This window comes from Ailuropoda melanoleuca, chromosome 1 (genome assembly GCF_002007445.2).
Source record: "Ailuropoda melanoleuca isolate Jingjing chromosome 1, ASM200744v2, whole genome shotgun sequence".
NCBI classification, from domain to species: domain Eukaryota; kingdom Metazoa; phylum Chordata; class Mammalia; order Carnivora; family Ursidae; genus Ailuropoda; species Ailuropoda melanoleuca.
In genome coordinates, this window is record NC_048218.1 from 84,920,801 (window position 1) to 84,932,511 (window position 11,711).

Consider the following 11,711-nt stretch of genomic DNA (forward strand, 5'->3'; position numbering starts at 1 on the left):
TGCTTCATTTTTATTATACTTACTATGCCAGGTACTGTACTAGATATTTTCATATACTATCTGGTTTCCATGTATTATTTATACCAACCCGGTATATTTAGGTATTATGTTGATCTTATACTTTTATGAATTATTAAAAACTGTGTATTGTATGTTTAATAGAATAGGATCAATTTGTTGTTGAGTACTTCTTGACTTCACAGTAAGACCGTAAGCTACCTGAGGGTGGTCACTTCATCTTCCATTGCTCATAATGCCTAACCAGGCATATAGTAAGTATGCCAACTTCAAGTTTTCAACATGACTTTTTTTTTAATCGAAGAATTATTGACATGTGGTACTATATTAGTTTCAGCTATAAACATAATGGTATTTACATACATCATGAAATGGTCACCACAATAAGTCTAGTTACAATCTGTCACCATACAAAGTTATTATAGTATTATTGGCTATATTCCCTATGCTGTGCATTGTATCTCTATATCTTATTTTATTACTGAAAGATTGTACCTCTTACTCCCCTTCACCTGTTTTGCCCATCCCCATCTCCCCTCCCTTCTGGCAACCATCAGTTTGTAATCTGTATCCATGAGTCTGTTTCTGTTTTGTTTGCTTTGTTTTTCAGATTCTACATATAATTGAAACCATACTGTGTCCTTCTCTTTCTGAATTATTGCACTTAGCATAATACCCTCTAGGCCTATCCATGTTGTTGCAAATGGCAAGATCTCATTCTTTTTTATGGCTGAGTAGTATTTCCGTGTGTGTGTGTGTGTAAAATATCTTCTTTATCCATTCATCTATTTATGGACACAGCTTTCTTCCATATCTTGGCTATTGTTAATACTGTCACAGTGAACATAGGGGTGTATATGTCTTTTTAAAATTCATGTTTCCTGACACCTAGGTGGCTCAGTCGGTTAAGCATCTGCCTTTAGCTCAGGTCATGATCGTGGTCCTGGGATCAAGTTCCACATCTGGTTCTCTGCTCAGCGGGGAGCCTGCTTCTGCCTCTCCCTCTGACACTCCCCCTGTTTGTGCTCTCTCACTCCCTGCTCTCTTTCAAATAAATAAATCTTAGAAAAGTTCATGTTTTCATTTTCTTCAGATGAATATCTGGAAGTGGAATTGCGGGATCACATGGTAGTTCTACTTTTAACTTTTTTTGTGGGACCTTTATACTGTTTTCCAGAGTGGCTACAATAATTTACAGTTTCACCAACAGTGTAGAAGGGTTTCTTTTTCTTTACATCCCCTCCAGTAATTGTTATTTCTTGTCTTTTTGATAATGGCTATTCTGACAGGTGTCCAGGTGATACCTCATTGGGATTTTGATTTGCATTTCCCTGATGACTAGTGATGTTGAGCATTTTTTTTAAACGTGCCTGTTGACCATCTGTATGTCTTCATTGGGAAAAAAATGACTATTTAGGTCCTTCTGTCCATTTTTAATCAGATTATTTTTGATTTGAGTGAATTTTTTATGTATTTTGGATATTAACCCCTTATTGGGTATATCATTTGTGAATACCTTCTCCCATTCAGTAGGTTGTCTTGTTGTTTTGTTGATGATTTTCATTGTCCTGCAAAAGCCTTTTAGTTTGATGTAGTCTCATTTATTTATTTTTGCTCTTGCTGTTCTTGCCTAAGGAGATAGATCCAAAAAAATATCACTAAGACTTATGTCAAAGAGCTTACTGCCTATGTTTTCTTCTCTGAGTTGTATGGTTTCAGGTCTTACATTTAGGTATTTAATCTCTCCTGAGTTTATTTTTGTACATGGTGTAAGAAAGTGGTCCAATTTTATTCTTTTGCACATAGCTGTCTAGTTTTCCCAGCACCGTTCATTGAAGAGACTATCTCTTCTTCATTGTATATTCTTGCTTTCCTTGTCATAGATTAATTGGCCATATAAGTATGGGTTTATTTCTTGGCTTCTGTTCTGTTCTATTGATCTGTATCTGTTTTTGTGCCATACAATGGGGTACCATAGCTTTGTGGTATAGTATGAAATCTGAGAGTGTGATTCCTCCATCCAAATCTTTCTCAAGATTGTTTTGGCTTTTTAGAGTCTTTGGTGTTTCCATGCAAATTAGAATTATTTGTTTTAGTTTTGTGAAAATAGCATATTGATAAGTATTTCATTGAATCCATAGATTGCTTTGAGTAGTATGGACATTTTAACACATCAGTTTTTCCAATCCATAAGCATGTATATCTTTCCATTTTTTGGAAGCATCTTCAACTTTTTTTCATCAGTGTCTTATAGTTTTCAGACTATAGGTCTATTATCTTTTTGGTTAAATTTATTCCTAGCTATTTTATTCTTTTCAATGCAATTGTAAATGAGATTTTCTTAATCTCTTTTCCTGATAGTTCATTTTTAGTGTATAGAAATAGTGTATAGTGTATGCAACGAATTTCAACATATTGATTCTGTATCCTACAAATTTACCAAATTTATTTATTAGTTCTAATGTTTTTTTAGTAGAGGCTTTAGGGCTTTCTATATATAATAACATGTCATCTGCAAATAGTGGCAGTTTTACTTCTTCCTTTCCAATTTGGATGCCTTTTATTTCTTTTGTTGTCTGATTGCTGTGGCAAGGACTTCCAATACTATGCTGAATGAAAGTGGGAAGAATGGATATCCTTGTCTTTTTCCTAATCTTAGAGGAAAAACTTTCAGCTTTTCATTGTTGAGTATGATGTTAGTTGTGGGTTTGCCATATACAGCCTTTATTATGTTGCAGTACGTTCCCTCCATACTCACTTGGTTGAGAGTTTTTACCGTAAATGGATGTTGGATTTTGTCAAATGCTTTTTCTGCATCTATTCAAATGATCATTTTTATCAATTATTTTGTTAATATGGTATCTCACATTGATTGATTTGTGGATATTGAACTTCCCTTGTATCCCTGGAATAAACATCTTTTGATCATGGTGTATGATCCTTTTAATGTATTGTTAAATTCAGTTTGCTAATATTTTTTTTAGGATTTTTGAATCTATGTTCAATCAGGAATATTGGTCTTTAATTTTCTTTGTTTGTAGTGCCCTTGTATATCTTTGATATCTGAGTGATGCTGGTCTCATAGAATGAGTGTGGAAGTATTCCCTCCTCTTCAATTTCTTGGAATAGTTTGAGAAGGCTAGATAATAACTCTTCTTTAAATGTTTGGTAGAATTCACCTGTGAAGCCTCTGGACCTAGACTTTTGTTTGTTGGAAATTTTTGGTTACTGATTCAATTAAATTACTATTAATTTGTCTGTTCAGATTTTCCATTTCTTTCTAATTTGGTCTTGGAAGGTTGTATGTTTCTAATAATTTCTGTATTTCTTCTAGGTTTTCCAATTTGTTGGCATAAAATTGCTTATAGTAGTATCTTACAATCCTTTGTATTTCTGTGGTATCTGTTGTAACTTTTCTTTCATTTCTGATATTATTTGACTCCTCTCTCTTTTTATTTTTCTTGATAAGTCTGGCTAAGGCTATCAATTTTGTTTATCTTTTCAAGAACCAGTTCTTAGTTTCATTGATATTTTCTATTTTTTCATCTCTCTTCTATTTATTTCCTCTGATCTTTATTACTGTCTTTCTTCTACTAGCTTTGGGCTTTGTATTTTCTTCTTTTCCTAGTTCTTATAAGTATAAGGATACATTGTTTTTTGAGATTTTTATTTTTGTTTTTTGAGCTTGGTTTGTATTGTTATAAACTTCCCTCTGAGAACTGATTTTGGTGCATCTCATAGATTTTGGAATGATGTGTTTTCATTTTAATTTGTCTCAAGGTATTTTTTTATTTCCTTTTTTATTTCATTGACCCATTGGTTGTTTAATAGCATGTCCTTTAGTCTCCATGTGTTTGTATTTTTTCCAACCCTCTTCTTATAATTGGTTTCTTGTTTCATACCATTATGGTAAGAAGAGATGCTTGATTTAATTTTAATCTTCTTAATTTATTGAGAATTGTTGGGACCTAACGTGATTTGTCTGGAGAATGTTCCATGTATACTTGAGAAGAATGTGTATTCTGTTGACTTTGGGTGGAATGTTCTCTATATATATCTATTCAGTCCATCTGGTCTAATGTGTCATTTTAAGACCCATGTTTTGGGACACTTGGGTGGCTCAGTTGGCTAAGCATCTGCCTTCAGCTCAGGTCATGGTCCCAGGGTCAAGCCCCAATGTCGGGCTCTCTGCTCAGTGAGGAGTCTGCTTCTCCCTCTCCCTCTGCTGCTCCACCTGCTTGTGTTCTCTCTCCCTCTCTCTCTGTCAAATGAATAAATAAAATCTTTTTTAAAAAGACCAATCCTTCTTTATTAATTTTCTGTCTGGACGATATATCCTTTGAGGTAAGTGAGATGCTGAAGTTCCCTACTATTATCGTATTACTGTCAATTTCTTCCGTTGTGCCTGTTAATATTTTCTTTATATACTTAGGTGTTCCTATGTTGGTTGCATAAATACTTGCAAGTATTACAGCTTCTGGTTGAATTGATCCCCTTATCATTCTGTAATGCCCTTTTTTCTCCATTGTTACAGCCTTTGTTTTAAAGTCTATTTTGTTTGATATAAGTAGTGCTATTCCAGCTTTGTTTTTATTTCTTTTGGCATAGAATATCTTTTACATCCTTTCACTTTCAGTCTCTGTCTTTAGATATAAAGTTGAGGTCTTGTAGGGAGTATATAGAGAAGTTTTTTTATCCATTCATCTACCCTACGTCTTTTGATCGGAACAGTTAGCCCATTTACATTTAAAGTGATTATTGATAGGTGTGTATTTATTGTCATTTTGTTAATTGTTTTCTGATTGTTTTTGCAGTTCTCTGTCTTCTCTTGCTCTCTTTCTTTGTGATTGATGAGTTTCTGTTGTGTTATGTTTGGATTTCTTTCTCGTCGTTTTCTGTGTATCTATTATAGGTTTTCGGTTTGTGGTTACCATGAGGTTCATATATAACAACCCATGTATATGGCAATCTATTTTAAGTTGGTAGTCACTTAAGTCCGAATGAATTCTAAAAGGACTACATTTTGACTTCACCCCCAAGTTTTATGTTTTTGGTGTCATATTTTATATCTTTTTATTTTGTGTAACTTTTGGCTGATTATTGTAGATGTAGTTGTTTTTACTGTTATCTTTTAACCTTCATACTAGCTTTATAAGTGGTTGATCTACTACCTTCACTATGTTTTTTACCAGTGAGATTTCTTTCCTTTCATGTATTTTTTTGTCTTCTAGTTACAGCCTTTTCTTTTCTATTTAAAGAAGTTCCTTTAATAAATGTCCTTTATAAGGGCAGTTTAGTGGCAATGAATTCCTTTTGCTTCTGCTTGTCTGGGAAACTACCCACCAGTGTACCTGCAGTAGTCGTAGCTTTCATTTTTGTTACTGTATTCTTCAGCTCTTATTGGCACTTTCTTATATTTCCTGTGTCCTTGTTGAGGTTCTCACTGCGTTTATTTATTCTTCTCCTGAGTTTCGTAAGCATCTTTATGACCATTGCTTTGAACTCTCTATCAGACAGATTGCTTATCTCCCTTTTGTTTAAATCTTTTTCTGAAGTTTTCTTTTGTTCTTTCATTTGTAATATATTAATCTGTCTCCTCATTTTGCCTAACTCTTTGTGTTTGTTTCTTTGTATTAAGTAGTTCAGCTATATTTCCCTGTCTTGAAGGAATGTTCTTATGTAGGAGATGTCCTGTGGGGCCCAGAAACAAAATCCTCCCTTGGCCCTAGAGCCAGGCACTCCACAGTCGTCCCCTGTGTGAGCTGTGTGTGCCCTCCTGTTGTAGTGGGGCTATGACTACTGCAGGTACACTGGTGTGTGGGGCTGCCCCAGCTGGCCAAGGCCTGGCTGCAACTGCTGCTGGTGTGCAGAGAGCTGGTCCCTGGCTTGGCTGGCTATGAGGTCTGGCTGTGAACTGTTGTGGACATGGTAGTGGGTGGGGTTATTGTCTTGTCTTTTGGGAGGCCCAGACAAGGCACAGGGCTGTGGGGGGCTCTCAGCCGGCCATGCCCCATGACCTTAGTAGTCTAGAGGGATTCTAAAATGATGCCTGCCAGCACTTGGATCAGCATGCAGACAAAGATAGTAAAATAGCTCCACCTGTGTCTCAGTCCCCAGGGAAAGGCCCAGTTACTTCCTGCCTCTCTGGCCGGTGCTCTAAGATTAGGAAGTGGGACTCCTTTGCCTATGGTCTATGCAGTTTTTGATATGGTGTTTTTGTACTGGTTTCCAGGTCAAGAGAGTAGGCTACTTTTTAGGTGTGAGTGCTTTTCATGCTCAGAGAAGGTGTTGGAACCTGGTGAAAGAGGACTTACTGGCATTGGGAGGAAGGTGTCCTTTTTAACTTTAAGGCTTTTTTATTTCGTGAGAATGGAAGGCGTTGAAGGTTGGTGCTATAAAAGCAGATGAATAAAGCTTGGATCTCTAAGAGAAAGAACAAAAGAAAATAAATAACCTGCTAGAATAGAAGGAAATATAGTCCTAAAAGCACAGAGAATATGGCTGGGCGGCAGAGAGACTTCAAGACCAAGTCATTGGGAAGAAGCTGTTCAGAGAGCAGACACTGACTCAAGGAAAATGTCGCCAGGTGGAGGATGGTTTCATGCACAGAATCCACAAAGGTACCAATGTTGCTTGGATTTACTACCTTTTAGAAAAGTATCTCTAACCAAGAAATGCACAATGGATCTTTCTTTGCTAGAGATCACATTAGCTGAGAGAAAGAGCACTTAGATGTGTAATAGAGAAATTAGAAGAGAAATAAGAAGAGAGTTAACAAGGATTATAAAACCTAGACTTGTGGGTACTGATAACTGATCATTTGTGTACAGCTTGTCCCACAATTTTTTTCTGAATTGTAACAGTATAGCCTATTCATGTTAAAGAACACATTTTTCAGAAAGGCCTCTGAGGAATGAGCAACAGGATTCTGTCCAATGGTTTTAAAGGAGTGTTCATTGGTCATAAGTCTAGTGGGAATGAGAGAAAACCTGCTAGAGGATTTTCTGTTTGGTGCCTTCTCCTGAGGGATTTTTCCGTGATTTCCTGGAAACATCAAAAAGCAGCTAACTTTATTCATGTGCCAAAATAAAGCACAGTGTCTTCCTATGTTTTATTTATTTAATTTGGGTCATATACCTTTTCAGTTTGGCTCCATAGCACCTGTACTTCCATGTCTAATGGTTTTTTATCACATTGGACTGTTGACTTGTATGCCTCTTTCCCTCTCCTGAGAGCTCCTTGAGGGCAAGGAACATCTCATTTTATCTCTAGTGCTAGCATTTGCAATATATTTAATGGACATTAAATATTTTCTAAATGGATAGATATTGTCAGCACATCAGACTTATGTAAATCCAGCTCTTTGAAGTCATGATGCTACTATTAGAATACTCAATAAAGAGACTCTTGAACTCTGATCAGAAAGCATATTATAAACATGGTTAGAGACATAATATCTTAGAAACACAGTTGGAATTTGCATCTAGAGTTAAACAGGAGTTTAACAAAACCCTAAAAAAATTTGTCAGAAATTTTTAAAAATTTAATAGAGAACTCATTAATCTGTTTAGTATATGCCACATACTGTATTGGATCCTAGTGGTCTAAGATGCATAGGACAATATACCTGAACAGGATATGCTCCCAGTCCAGAGGGAGAGACAAATATGCAAGCTGATAATTCCAAAACAGTGGGAAAAATACTAATATAGAATTGCACAGTGTTATTTGAATACAGAGGAAGGAAAACTAGTTAAGGCTTCATAGAGTTGCTGATAAACATCATATAATGGGTGAAAAGGGAGGAAGAACATTTCATGTGAAGATAACATGCAAGAGAATAGTGGCACGAAGGATCATGGGTCACTTGGCAATAAGAACTAATATATTACTCTTAGGAGACCATAGGGTCTGTGCGTGTGTGTGTATGGGGGGGGGTGTTGAACAGTGGTAAGGACTACATTATGAGGTGGGTTTTGTGCCATTCTAAAGCATGTGGGTGAGGATAGGGAAGAAAGGAGCTATGGCAGTCCAGGAAACAACAAAGATCTTTTTCAATTAACAAATTATTGAAGTATAACTAGTGCAGAAAAACATGCACATATATAATGCATATAATTTGATGATTTTGGATATATGCCTCTACGCATGAAACCATCACCAGAAGGAAGGTAATCAAGCTATTCATCATTTTAGTTTCCTCATGCCCCCTTTGGATTTTCTTTTGATTTTCTTTGTTTTGTGATTAAGAACACTTCATCTGAGATCTATCCTCTTCACAAATGTCTAAGCTGAACTATATGGTATTGTTAACTACAGACACTGTTGTAGAGCAGGTCTCTAGGACTCATTCATCTTGCGTAACTGAACTATTAGTCATTGAACAATACCTCCCCATTTCCTTCTTCTCCCAGCCCCTGACAACCATGATTCTACCCTCTGCTTCTATGAATTTGATGATTTTAGCTACCTCATGTAAGTGGAATCATGCTGTATTTGTCTTTCTCTGATAAGTTTAATTCCTTTAGCATAATGCCCTCCAGGTTCATCGTGTTGCATATGGCAGGACTTCCTTCTTTTTAAAGACTGAGTAATATTCTACTATACCTAGACACCACATTTTCTTTATCCATTCACCCACTGATGGACGCTTAGGTTGTTTCCTTAATATTAGCTATTGTGAATAATGGTGCAATGAACATGGCAGTATAGGAGGAAAATATTGCCAAGTCATGTATTTGATAAGGGGTTATTATCCAAAATATATAAGAAACTCCTGTGACTCAATAGCAATAATAACAAATAACCTGATTTTTTAGATGGGCAAAAGGTTTGACCAGACATTCTTCCAGGGAAGACATACAAATGACCAACAGGAATATGAAAAGGTATTCAACATCACTGGTTATCAGAGAAATGCAAATCAAAACCACAATGAGATATCTCCTCCCACCTGTTAGGGTGGCTCTTATCAAAAAATAAAAGGTAACAAGTGTTGGCCGGGATGTGTAGAAATTGGAACCCTTGTACATCATTGGTGGGAATGTAAACTGGTGCAGCGACTGTGGAAAACAGTATAGAGGCTCTTCAAACAATTTAAAATAGAACTACCATATAATACAGCAATCCCACTTCTGGATATCCATCCAAAACAACTGAAATCAGGATCTTGAAGAAATAACAAAGACCCTTTTAACTAACGTACATGAAAACTGCTGCTCCTGAAGGCCTTTAGAAGTACGTATTTCTATTCCTCAGACAACTAGGAAAAACACTTTCTACTCTTGGTGTAGAACTTGTTGGTGCTAATTTGGATAACAGAGCTAGAGGCTGGGATGACTCTCTGGGAAAATTGTGGAAATAACTATTTTTCTACGTTCTTCTGCTCTTGCTCCCAACAAAGGAAGAGCGAATGCAGCAGAGCTCCAGACCTCTCCAGCACCACCTCAGCAGACTTGGGAACTGTGAACTTCTTTCCCTCTACCTCTACCTATTGATAAACACTGATTTTTGAGCAGCTATAAGCTAGGTCCCTAACTTGGATTACCTTGTTTAATCTTCATTCTTTAAGGTGGATTCTATTGTTTGAATCTCCCTTAGATGGCAAATCCAGAGAAGACGAAACAGGTCCCAATGACACAGCCCAGGAGCCAAGGACCAGAAGTCAAAACATAAGAGACAAAGAATCACTGAATCAAAGGAGTTTCAGATATGGAAAGAAAGTTTCAGGATTTCAGGGCCTGTAGAAAGGGGGCATGCTTCAGGCTCTGGGGGAGCCCAAAACAAAAGAGTTCTTGGTGTCTGTCTGGAATATCCACAAGTGTATGTGACTGGCTTTGCTTTTGTGTCCCAATGGGGGCATCGCATGAGATAGTGTGAGGTGTAGGTAGGTTTAATTTAAAAGAATGGAATGGATATATGTACGTTATGGGTAAAGGAAAGGGTTTTTAAATTTTCACTGATTTACAATTTTCATTTTAAAAGAGGAAATTTAAGCCTGAGGTATAAAGCTCTAGTAATTAATTATATGGATCTGCGAGCAGAAGCTTGAGGAGGCTTGAGAAGGTTGGAAGGAGATACAGCATATTTTGGCAGTCAGTGAATCATACCTTACATGAGTAAATCTTGTTTGTCTACCACGGGGGTCCGCAAAATAGGCCAGTGGGCCTAATCCGACACATGCGTAAAGGCCTCTGTGTAAGGCCTTCTAGTTAAAAATGATTTTTATATTTTTCAAGGGTTGTAAATGCACACACACACACAGACACACACTATGAGACACAGGCTGTATGTTGCCTATAAAGCCTAAAATACTTACTATCTGGCCTTTACAAGAGAAGTTTGCCACGCCCTGGTCGGTAAGGCAGGCTCCTGTATGGATTCTGTGGTTTACTCCTCAGCCTCACACAGCCTGACTAGATAGCGGCTCTCCCTTCTCAGGCTTGTCAGGCTTGCTGTGCTCTCACTATTGCTCTCTGGCCTTGTCCCACAACCCATAAAGCAAGCCAGCACACTCCATTTCAACCCTTAATGGATTGTGACATGAAAACCACGTGGGCAAATGAGCCCCTTTCCAGGAGTTCCCTAGGGAATTAAACAACCCGTGGAGACCAGACCACCATCTTTTCGTGTTGTGAGGTGGCACTTCGCCAAGGCCTTTAGAAGTTTTAATTGCTGATGCCTTTTCCTAGAGATAAACAGTGGCCGGCGCTGTCAATCTGTCTCCTTTCAGGAGCACTAGAATCATGAAGAATTCATGGGAAGCTGCTGTAAATGTCATACATTTTTGAAAGAAAGCTTTTTAATCAATTTTTAAAAATAATGTTTTCAAATCAAAACTTATAAGATTTACGTCTTCCTTTATTGATCTCAAGAACACTGTTATTGATGCTGAATTACTTTCGTTTTGAAATGCTGGAGTCTACAATGAAAATATCAGTTCAGAAACTGGAGATAATTCAGAAACTTCAGTTTTTCATTTTACCCTTATTATAATAATAATGATGGCAATAATAGTATTGTCTATGAAAATTTATAGCTTTTCGTGCATCTTCATATTTACGTTTTATCTCATTCACATAATTGCCCTAAGACAGCTGATATTAAATTTATTCCTTCATTAAAGGAAACTATACTTAGAAAGATTAAGTAAATAATCTAAGGTCATCAAGCCAGAAAATAAAAGAACAAGGACTTCTGGTCTGTGATTCTTCTCCTATACCATCATAGTACTTGCCTAATACCATGAAGAATTTTAATGTTTAAAAATTGTAACTATAGAATTAAAATGATTAAAAATGCAAAATGATTAAAAAGAATTTTAAAAATATCTTAACTGATAACTCTTATTATTATTAATGATCACTTTCCTGCCTTTGGGCAAATCTGTAAGTCTAAAAGATAAAAAATAGATAATAAAAATGTTAGATGTACATCAATTTCAATTATTTGTTCCTGGTAAATATTTTCCCTTCTTCCAAGCCTTCAAAAAGGTAGAAAAACAACCCTTTTATTACTTCCATGGCTAGATTCCTCATGGTCTAGTCATTGTTTTCACAATCACCTACGGCTATGATCATGGATGAAGAGATCCCTTTCCAGTAAACTTCAAAAACAGTTTTCAAATCCTGTCCAATTCCTTTGGAATTTGTTTTCAAGCTGACTGTTCTGTTCCTTATTTAATGGAAAAAAGC